Below are 11,967 nucleotides of genomic sequence, written 5' to 3' on the forward strand. Positions count from 1 at the left end.
TTAAGACTTCACGTCAGCATGTGTGCAGCGCTGGCAGTTGTAAAACCGGAGGACGTAAGCAATGGATGGATTGAGATTCATACAGAAGCTCCTGATAACCGAAGGTTCTCTCAATTTTTTGACTACACTGTGGATAACTGGCTAGTGAATGAGAATATTGCAATAGAAATGTGGGAATGTTACGGAAAAAGGCACCGAACGACGAATGCTGTTGAAGGGTGGCACAACAGAATATATAGTATTATTGGAAACCCTCACCCTAAAATCAACTACTTGGTGGAGTGCTTGAAGAAGGAAGCAGAGCTCACAAACTAACTGCATGTGCATGAAACTGGAAATGAATCTTGAAGGTAAGAAGAGGAAGAAGAAGTACTTGAAGCTGGACTGCAGGATAGGCAGAATCGTAAAGAATTATGAAGAGACTGGCAACATTAGGCCTTGTTTGAAAGCCATTGCCCATATTCAGAAACTGGACAAAAATACGTTAAAAATAATATATTAAAAACTATGAAGACCACCGAGTCCTCGCAGGTTACTGAGATAAAATTATTAAAACATTGATGCAGCGTTATCGGAGCTAATATTAAGTTGTAATTGTAAATCGAGTGTACATTAGTTCAGTGTGTTTAGGCTGATTTTACACACGCCAGAATGGTAGATGGTCATTTATCATTTTCACGATCCAAAGCCTGTGCAAAGTGTATTGCGAATCAGCCTTTCACGTAAAAATTAAAAAGTGTTTCAAGCCTCACAAAAGAATCCCTATTGTTGTCACGTTAAGATAACTGTTTTCTGCCTTCCAATATTATGGCCATACTATTAAATAATTGTGAGTTCTAAAATAATTTTCTGAAGATTCAGAATCGCAACTATCGCCTAAAATATCATGGTTTGTGAAACTGATGGTATACGCTTTCGTAAAAGAAAATGGGAACTGAACCTTTGAATTGCACCTAAAATTGACATCCCAAAACTGATCTGATGCTTGGGTAGACAACTTCAGCACCTCAAATATTTTTTATTTAAGTTTGGCTGCAAACATTTATAGTAAATGTAAATCTACTTAAGTACATTTAGATATAGCCCTTTAAAAATAAGAATTTCTTACTAAATTGTTGATTATCTTTAAACAGGTCATTAAAAGCAAGGAGCTTGCTACTGAAAATTAATTGTTACTAAAGAACATCAGAAACAAATGTATTAGACCTACTTTTCTTATAGATTAGAGACTTTTTGAAAATATATTTGGTCATTTTCTCTGTCACTGAGAGTGCAATTTCAGTTGCTTTGCAACACCAGGGATATCTACTTCTAAATTATGTTTGCACCTGTTCTCATTTCGAATTCTGGAATATTTACTTCGTCTTCTTTGGTGGAGGAATTTCGGAAAATGCATTTACTAACTCCACTTTAGTGGCACTGTCATCAGTAACATTACCGTCGCTGTCGCGCAGTAAAGGCACTTACTGAGCCTTTCCGCTAGTTTACTTAACATGGGACCAGTATCTCTTTGGATTTTCCGCCACATTTCTAGAGCGAGTTTCGTTGTGGAAACTATTAAATGCATCTCGCATTGAAATCCGCACCAAACTTCGAGCCTCAGTACAACTTCACCAATATTGGAGATTCTGCGTTCGTCTAAATTATACGTGCCTTTTGCGGTGCTCCTGTAACAGCTTTCTGTCGTGTTTTGTGTACCATGGGGGATCAGTTCCGTCTCTTATTAATTTATTTGGTATGAATATCTCGAGTGCTATTTCTTTGAACTTAAGCCACATATGGTCTCCATTTACATAGTTTGGAAGGATTGGAGGCTATCTCTTAGAAAGACGTCACCTCAATTTTTAGCTGGTTTTATAAATAGATATATTTCCTGTTTAGTTTTGATGAATTTCTTTGTAACGGAGGTTTGCCTCTCTACGACTGCGTGTTCACTAATCCCTGTATGTCGTGATGCTCAGGATTATTTGTGGCTAAGAGGTCACGTGTGTTTTCGTAACCATTTATAATTTAAATGGCCTCATCAAATAATTGTTAAAAATAATTTTTTAAAAGCATTTAGAACAATTACGGAAGTTGTTTTCTATTTACAAGAGGGCATGAAAATGTATTTTTGTCAACATGCGGAAGGTAGGTTTAAGTAATTGCCAACTACACTCCTGGAAATGGAAAAAAGAACACTTTGACACCGGTGTGTCAGACCCACCATACTTGCTCCGGACACTGCGAGAGGGCTGTACAAGCAATGATCACACGCACGGCACAGCGGACACACCAGTAACCGCGGAGTTGGCCGTCGAATGGCGCTAGCTGCGCAGCATTTGGGCACCGCCGCCGTCAGTGTCAGCCAGTTTGCCGTGGCATACGGAGCTCCATCGCAGTCTTTAACACTGGTAGCATGCCGCGACAGCGTGGACGTGAACCGTATGTGCAGTTGACGGACTTTGAGCGAGGGCGTATAGTGGGCATGCGGGAGGCCGGGTGGACGTACCGCCGAATTGCTCAACACGTGGGGCGTGCGGTCTCCACAGTACATAGATGTTGTCGCCAGTGGTCGGCGGAAGGTGCACGTGCCCATCGACCTGGGACCGGACCGCAGCGACGCACGGATGCACGCCAAGACCGTAGGATCCTACGCAGTGCCGTAGGGGACCGCACCGCCACTTCCCAGCAAATTAGGGACACTGTTGCTCCTGGGGTATCGGCGAGGACCATTCGAAACCGTCTCCATGAAGCTGGGCTACGGTTCCGCACACCGTTAGGCCGTCTTCCGCTCACGCCCCAACATCGTGCAGCCCGCCTCCAGTGGTGTCGCGACAGGCGTGAATGGAGGGACGAATGGAGACGTGTCGTCTTCAGCGATGAGAGTCGCTTCTGCCTTGGTGCCAATGATGGTCGTATGCGTGTTTGGCGCCGTGCAGGTGAGCGCCACAATCAGGACTGCATACGACCAAGGCACACAGAGCCAACACCTGGCATCATGGTGTGGGGAACGATCTCCTACACTGGCCGTACACCTCTGGTGATCGTCGAGGGGACACTGAATAGTGCATGGTACATCCAAACCGTCATCGAACCCATCGTTCTACCATTCCTAGACCGGCAAGGGAACTTGCTGTTCCAACAGGATAATGCACGTCCGCATGTATCCCGCGCCACCCAACGTGCTCTAGAAGGTGTAAGTCAACTACCCTGGCCAGCAAGATCTCCGGATCTGTCCCCCATTGAGCATGTTTGGGACTGGATGAAGCGTCGTCTCACGCGGTCTGCACGTCCAGCACGAACGCTGGTCCAACTGAGGCGCCAGGTGGAAATGGCATGGCAAGCCGTTCCACAGGACTACATCCAGCATCTCAACGATCGTCTCCATGGGAGAATAGCAGCCTGCATTGCTGCGAAAGGTGGATATACACTGTACTAGTGCCGACATTGTGCATGCTCTGTTTCCTGTGCCTATGTGCCTGTGGTTCTGTCAGTGTGATCATGTGATGTATCTGACCCCAGGAATGTGTCAATAAAGTTTCCCCTTCCTGGGACAATGAATTCACGGTGTTCTTATTTCAATTTCCAGGAGTGTATAATTGTATGAGTAGAGTACCTATTTTTGATGAGACTCAAGTTTTCTTTTCTTTGAACTGTTCAGCAACTATTTCATCTGAGGCATGGGGTCGGTAAATGGAGCCAGTTATTAATTTATTCCGGTTGTCGAATATGACCTCTGCCCATACTAACTCACAGGAACTATCTGCTTCAAAGTGGATTGTGAGCTTACATTATTTTTCCTTAATTTGTCCTTGTTTCTGTTGTAGCGCAGATAATTACAATTACGGCTTTTCTCTCCAGAACCTTTCTCTGTGGCCCTGTAAATGCCAGAGCTAAATAATGTAGAACAACAACGTACGTTACAAGCGTAGCATTCTGTATTACTTCATTTCCTTATTTCTAACATTTTAAAATTGTAAGTCGACTTTAGATGACATGTCGATCATAGATGTTCTTATCTCCATTTAATGAACGTGTTTTCAGTTGTTTTGAACATTGTCCCGCTACACTTTATTAACTAATGTTTTTAGAGAGTAAATTAATACGGAGTATGTCGTTCTTCTTTTCAAACATTCACAAACCCATTTATTCTTTCCCTACTGTCTTTTGGGAATGCAGTTGTAGTAATTAAAGTAGACACAAATGCAGTGATAAAAAAGAAATGATTAGCGTACATTTGCATTCTCGTTTCATCGTTCGCTTCTTGTTGCACCCATGCCGATGGACTGTTTCTATCGCAATCAGTAAGCGTGGAAGGAAGTTACCGTACAGACAGAAGAATCTATATTTGTACCTGGCAGAACTAATTACATACTGACATAATCGTCGGTATTGCTTTCGTTTCCCAAAAGTTATAAATATTTAGATTTCTGAAAAGAAGCTCTGTATTTGGCCAAGATGTCGAAGAAGAAGGTCCCTTACGTACTGGTTGTATCGAGTAAGACGTGGAGGCGGCGGTTTGAAAGCGGACACAGGTAGTGCGGGGAAGGACGTCCCTTAGCTGAGGGATCGCTACTCAAGCTACCTGGCAAAGGGGCAAGTGTGGCAAATGTCCGGCGTGGCAAATGTCCGATGTGGCCAATGTCCGGCATTCATCTCGACTGGTAGTGATACGAAACCGCTGGGATCCAGGACGGCGTTCCGTATTACCCTTCTGAATCCACCGACTCCATATTCGGCTAACAGTCATTGGATCTCGACCAACACGAGCAGCAGTGTCGCGATACGATAAACCGCAATCTCGATAGGCTACAATCCGACCTTTAACAAAGTCGGAAACATGATGGCACGCATTTCTCCTCCTTACAGGAGGCATTACAACAGCGTTTCACCAAGCAACGCCGGTCAACTGCTGTTTGTGTGTGAGAAATCGGTTGGCAACTGTTCTCATGTCAGCACGCTATAGGTGTCGGCACCGGCGCCAACCTTGTGTGAATGCTCTGAAAAGGTAATCATGTGCATATCACATCAACTTCTTCCTGTCAGTTAAATTTCGCGTCTGTAGCATGTCATCTTCATGGTGCAGCAATTTTAATGGCCAGTAGTGCATCTTCAATGAAATTTTCTACGCAGATTTGGCAAATTTTATAATTTTTTATGTTTGTTTTATAAAGATTAAGCACGAGTGAACAAAGTGTCGGGTGATATTTGATACAGGACCTATAAGGCGCGATCAAAAAGTCTCCGTTTGAGGTCGTCACTGTAGCGTACATGCAGCGTAGCGCAACTCCGTTGCGGGTACATAAGCACCGACATGTAGGCAAAAGATTAGCGTGGCATTCGTGTCTTTCCTAGGTGAGTACGGTAATTGTGGAAACGTTAACGACGGTGACTTTCCTACCAAAATCGTCCGAACAAGACCAATGTGCTGTTAGTCTCTTCTTGGTTGTCCCAGGTCAAACACCGGTAGACAACCACTGGCGAATAAAGAATGTATATGGTAATTAGCGTTTGGCGTCACTGGCAGAGAGGCCCCTTGCGGGGCAGGTCCGGCCGCCGTGGTGCAGGTCTTATTACATTCGACGCCACATTGGGCCACCTGCGCGCCGGATGCAGTTGAAATGATGATGAATACAACACAACACCCAGTCCCTGAGCGGAGAAAATTCCGTGACCCAGCCGGGAATCGAACCCGGGCCCGTAGGACGGCTATCCGTCACGCTGACCTATCAGCTGTCGGAGCGGACAAGAATGGATTTGAGGCGGTATGCCCATGCTGATCGCGATTTGACAGATGACGCCCGTCGATCTGGGAGGCCAGCCTCAGCTGGAAGACAGGTTGGTGACACTCGAGGAGGCGCCCTACAGTCCTGATTTCTCCCCATGTGAATATCATGACTTCATTCCCTTAAGAAAGGAGGCCTTGAAGGGTCTGACGAGGGTGTCCAACAGGCGGTTACGCAGCAGGACACGGTGTTGTCCAAAATGGGTATCTTCAACCAGGTTTGTCAGTAAAAGGATTGCCTCAGTACTGAGCACGATTTGGCTTGTCTGGGATGCCAATTCCGGACGGTACGGCCTTGGAATGGAAAATTTTTAATCACCTCTTTCGTGTATAATAACGTAGCACTTCGACCGTTCAGCTCGGAGATGGCAAAGCGCAAGGAACAGGGGCGTCGCTCAGAAGCAATACGACTGAACATGGATCTAGAAGGTTATCTGCAAAACTCATTCGATATTGCCTCGAAGGGTAATAAAGCGTGCCTTGTAGGTTCGAAATGTGCAGGACAAAGGTGTTTCCCATTTGTTGCCTACATTACCTAAAGACCAGAAAACAGAAAGCTGGTGTGATGAAAGCAATAATTTACCGTGACGTTGCTTCCGCCGCCGTATAATACAGCGTCTTCATACCTGGAATGCTAAATTGTCTGGCGGAAAATAAATGCAAACACTGCAAACGTGTGTGACGTAAGAGTCGAGGAAAATGCCAAGTGAAAGGAGCACACTTCTGTATGAAACCAAGATTAAACACTCGAAAGTGGAGATATAGTAAACGTGGTATAATTTGTGAAAAAACGGAGTTGTAAGACAATGGTATTCGTGAAACCCAAATGTATGAAAAAGGCAGCATAAGAAACATGTGTAAATGTGATGTAAAAGTGTGGCAACGAACAAACGTCGAGTTAGAAAGTTTATCAACTCTTCCGAAGATCATGGTACAACAGCGAGTAAAACTAACGTTATACACTGTGTTGTGAAGCAGCTGAGAACCTGAACAAAGACCCAGCATTATGCATCGAAAGTCCACAAGTAAAAGGCAACGCGAAAAGGACACAATTTTATCTAATTTCAATGCTTTTGCACCTTCCAGGCATGTGAATACGTCTCGAACACTTGCAGCTTACTGCTACCACCCCATAATGTTGAAAATTGTTGGTCAAATACATAAGATAAGTGTCCGGCACCGAGCGAGGTGACGCAGTGGCGTCCGACCATCCTGATTTAGGTTTTCCGTGGTTCCTCTAAAACGTTCGAGGAGAATGTCATGAAGGTTCCCTTGAATGGGCACAGCCGATCTCTTTTCCCATCCTTGAAACAATCCGAGCTTGTGTTCCGTCTCTAATGACCTCGACGTCTACGGGACATTGAACCCTAATCTTCCTTCCCTATGCTTCGGCATGCTGCCCATATTTAGGGACAAGACGAGAGTGACATCAAGTTTCAAACTGCCCATGGGGACGTACCGAAATATGCGCTCCTAGAACTGTGATTGGACGGCGTTAGTCAAAGCTGTAGCCTTGCAGTACGAGATCTCTCCTACTTCCTGCTTCTGAAGAAATGTTTCGATCTCTCGAACAGGGACGGCTAGAGAATGACTGTGAATCAATAAGTGATTTATAGCGTAGTGCCAGTGGGAACCGCATTAAAGGAGCTCGTTACAAAGCGACCGCGTTTCAATGTGTTGGCAGGTTGCAAGTCGACCCTTCTTGGCTGAGAAAACAATCACAAAGATTTGCATCCATGTCCTGAATTGGTTGTAGTACGTATTGGAATGTGGGTGAGTGAACGACCCTGACGACAAAGTCCGTCTCTACAGCCACAGGTGTGGGTCATCCACCGCTGTGAAGCCATAATAACAGCCCTAGCTGTTTCTAATAGCTTTTGACAGACAAGCATTGATAGCGCACATGAAGTCTACGTGTTTTGCAATAATTAACAAATAATAAAATAATTTAAATATAATGAGGCATTCAGTGGATAATTTTTTTTTCTTGTGCTTTTGTCCCGCATCGACGCAGTTCAGCACGGCTGTAAGCGGATTTGGTGTGGTTAATTTAAAGGGCGGCCGGATAGCCTACCTGTCACCACCTCATTATGCCACCACCCCTCCGCCCGCCACTCTTTGCCAACAAGAAGAATCGACACATCGATCTCCTATACAAAAAGATAAAAGGTAAGCCTGCCTACAAGTAATCCATTAATTAATATAAATTTCACGTTAAGTCAAAGAACTGAAATCGTAGCAAGCGTATGTAAGACTGTGTGAAATAGCTAGTAATATCTGGCAGCTTCCCCAGTTCAAACCGCTACCTGGGAAGCAAACAAAGTCAAAGTCCTGTTGTATATTATTGTAGAAGTCCAAGAGTGACCCTGCTTCACTATTAGCTAAAGTTCATCATGAAATAAAATAACACTCGCGCCACATTAAAGTTCCCCAGTTGCGAAAGCATACATCACTCAAAAAAATCGCCAAAATCCGCAAGCGCTGCTCAAACTTCATCGCATGTAAAAATTCAAAGCTTTGAAACGGCGCGGCTGACATGCTGCGCAGAAAGTATTGTACGTTCAACTCCTGCCGAAAACTACCTAGGCTCAACAATCAACGCAAACGCAACACACTGGCTGACTGGAACAGACTGAAACGAAAACGACTGCGAACAAAAGACCACAAGGCGCAGCAGTATTCATATGTAACACCACGGAAACGAGACTAGCCTATTCATGATCGTAGCTGATAAATAAGTTCCGTTAAAATGACACTTATTCGAAATACATTGTTTTCTTACAACTAAACGTACTGAAATGAGCGCCTCCTAATGTTAGTTACTTTACAATGTTACAAAACATTCTAACAAACATGTTCTAGTAAATATAATTAGAAATACAGTACGAAGCCATTATGAACATCTTCTACAACTAGAAATTACGAGTAAATATTTACATATACACAGTTCTGTCGTATTATACTAGAGCGCAATTTCCTTCATGTTTATGTTGTGCTCTTTGTTTTTATGTAGTCTAGCAAACCCAAAAGTCTCACCTCTAACATGACATGCATGCAATATTACTAATGAGATTGTCCGCCCACAGGGAGCCAATAATTAACCCTTTCAGACTTGAGTTTTTTTCTGGATGAAGGAAAATTTTTATTTATGTGTTAATGCTCTTAGGTGACTTTTTAATGATTTTAGATGCAAGAGCTATACAAAAATATGCTCCCTTTTCAAAACATACCATAATACTACTGTTCCGCTTGTTATACCGGCATGCAGTTTACCTTGTGACGACAAGATTTATTTCTGTCACAAGACAGCCATGTATAACACTACTGTGGTAGTAAATTTGCCAAATATGCCCCAGACTTGCAGTGGATGTTACCCTCTGAGAGGATTTAAGAAGTTTGACCAAGTTTGCCTAACGGAAAATTGATATCGAACCTTAATTTCGTAAGGATTACCTGTAGGTAGTTAGCAGAATGAAAATGATTTTGCAAAAAGCAACAGTAAATGATTACTGTTAATTGAAATAGTTATACGGTCGCCAGCCTAAAAATGGTTCAAATGGCTCTGAGCACTATGGGACTTAACATCTGTGGTCATCAGTCCCCTAGAACTCCTTAAACCTAACTACCCTAAGGACATCACACAATACCCAGTCATCACGAGGCAGAGAAAATCCCTGACCCCGCCGGGAATCGAACCCGGGCGTAGGAAGCGAGAAAGCTACCGCACGACCATGAGCTGCGGACGTCGCCAGCCTAATTACGCGTAATAATGTAAAAGCATTATTTATAAAGAACCTATTTTTACTAATTCAAAACGAACTTTCATTAAATAGTGTTCTGTGAAGTGCAATGAACACACCCAAATGAACAAATTACACAGTGGTTAGCAGCAGTTGTCACTGTAGCAGTTAAGCACTCACAAGGTTTGCAAATGAGCCCTTTTTCTTGTTTACTTTAATCATTACTTTTGCTTTTAACTAATATAGCCTAAACTTACTCTTCACAACCCACACAAGACCAGACAGCACATGATAATAGTCAAGTACAATTAATACACACAGTTACCATCCAAAAGCAATAAGGAGACACACTACACAAACTTTCTACCTTTGCTTCTCAATAATCATTTCAAGAATCATTAGCTACAAACCTACTAATCTGATTTATCTTTTTTGTTATGATGGAATAGAAATATGGTCCCAAAAACTATCCCTTTCATTGTAGCAGCAAAACTATACACACTTCTAGAATTGTGTAGCATTAAGGTAGAATTGAGCTACTCTTTCATCTGAGATCATCAAGTTTGTACTAATTTAACACTCTTTACCCTGACAATAACCTCTACAAATCAGAGATAATCTCCAGTAAAATTTTACTTCAAACAACCACAAGACAAAGTGTTATGATACCTCTTGTGAAGCAAGTAGATTTGAAAACAACTTTAAAGCAACAAACATTATTCAAGTTCATTTTCTAGTTAAGTTTCAAAATACTCAAACATAACTAGTCTCTTTTATATGTATGAAAAATAAACAAATTTTACCCTGCACATTAAGAGTACTGGCATAACTTTGCGACACATCAATAAAATGCACTTTAAAACTATTAATGGTTCTTATGCGAAGGACACTCTCGGATTTCATCACTTAAAGGAGAGGATCCTACTTGGATAAGTGCATAGGATGGGCACATCGTTCAAACACATTTTAAATATTAGGATTATATTTTCACAGAACTAAACATTACATTACTAGTTCATACAGTGTGAAAAACCGGAGTTGTAAGACAGTGGTATTCGTGAAACGCAAATGTATGAAAAAGGCAGCATAAGAAACATGTATAAATGTGATGTAAAAGTGTGGCAACGAACAAACGTCGAGTTAAAAAGTTTATCACCTCTTCCGAAGATCATGGTACAACAGCGAGTAAAATTAACGTTATACACTGTGTTGTGAAGCAGCTGAGAACCTGAACAAAGACCCAGCATTATGCATCGAAAGTCCACAAGTAAAAGGTAACGCGAAAAGGACACAATTTTATCTAATTTCAATGCTTTTGCACCTTCCAGGCATGTGAATACGTCTCGAACACTCGCAGCTTACTGCTATCACCCCATGAAATTGACAATTGTTTTAGAGCTTTTCCCAATTCGAGAGCACCATTTTACAGCCGCGTATTAATTCCGAGGCCATTAGATTCCATTTGCAATACTATAAGTCCCACTCGGCACCTGCGCTGTTTACTCGTCAGTTACTTGTTACCGGCTGAGTACTGCGCTCTCTCATTTGCCGCCCAGACTGATCGCCACATCCACCTTTTCCTAGCTGGCCAACTCACTTCCGTTCCAAAGGGGAACTACTTTGGGTTTCTCTTTATACAATACAAAGTCCCTGTGTATGAACCAGTTATTACATAGTTGCCAGCAAACATGTTTTACAAAATCTCATTATTTAAACATGTTAAGAAGTCAACACAAATATACACTCCTGGAAATTGAAATAAGAACACCGTGAATTCATTGTCCCAGGACAGGGAAACTTTATTTTCACATTCCTGGGGTCAGATACATCACATGATCACACTGACAGAACCACAGGCACATAGACACAGGCAACAGAGCATGCACAATGTCGGCACTAGTACAGTGTATATCCACCTTTCGCAGCAATGCAGGCTGCTATTCTCCCATGGAGACGATCGTAGAGATGCTGGATGTAGTCCTGTGGAACGGCTTGCCATGCCATTTCCACCTGGCGCCTAAGCTGGACCAGCGTTCGTGCTGGACGTGCAGACCGCGTGAGACGACGCTTCATCCAGTCCCAAACATGCTCAATGGGGGACAGATCCGGAGATCTTGCTGGCCAGGGTGGTTGACTTACACCTTCTAGAGCACGTTGGGTGGCACAGGATACATGCGGACGTGCATTGTCCTGTTGGAACAGCAAGTTTCCTTGCCGGTCTAGGAATGGTAGAACGATGGGTTCGATGACGGTTTGGATGTACCGTGCACTATTCAGTGTCCCCTCGACGATCACCAGAGGTGTGCGGCCAGTGTAGGAGATCGCTCCCCACACCATGATGCCGGGTGTTGGCCCTGTGTGCCTCGGTCGTATGCAGTCCTGATTGTGGCGCTCACCTGCACGGCGCCAAACACGCATACGACCATCATTGGCACCAAGGCAGAAGCGACTCTCATCGCT

The sequence above is a fragment of the Schistocerca gregaria genome, chromosome 7 (genome assembly GCF_023897955.1).
Source record: "Schistocerca gregaria isolate iqSchGreg1 chromosome 7, iqSchGreg1.2, whole genome shotgun sequence".
Classification (NCBI taxonomy): domain Eukaryota; kingdom Metazoa; phylum Arthropoda; class Insecta; order Orthoptera; family Acrididae; genus Schistocerca; species Schistocerca gregaria.